The following is a 362-nucleotide window of genomic DNA, read 5'->3' on the forward strand; positions in this document are numbered from 1 at the left end:
AAATCACACCTTTCCCCTATCCTTTCAGTTACCCCCGAGAAAGAGTGACAAACAGCCCGTGATGTAAAGCTCTGTTAAAGTATTCTTTGAAAAGGGCCTTTATTCTCTTCGGGTAGAAACTTGAGGCCTTTTGGAGAGATGTGACTGTGTGATAGTAAAAGGGTTTAGCGGGGAAGTTCTTTTTGTTTATGTGTGGAAGGGGGTGGGTTGGGGTAATGGTTTTTGTTTGTTTTTCGTTTTTTTGGGGTTTGTTTTTTTTGTTTGTTTTTTTGGTTTTTGTGTGTGTGGTTGTGGTGGGGGTTGTTGGTTTTGTGTGTGTGTTGGGGGGGGGGTTTTGTTGTGTGTGGTGTGTTTGTCGGGGG

This window comes from Penaeus monodon, chromosome 15 (assembly GCF_015228065.2).
Source record: "Penaeus monodon isolate SGIC_2016 chromosome 15, NSTDA_Pmon_1, whole genome shotgun sequence".
Lineage (NCBI taxonomy): Eukaryota > Metazoa > Arthropoda > Malacostraca > Decapoda > Penaeidae > Penaeus > Penaeus monodon.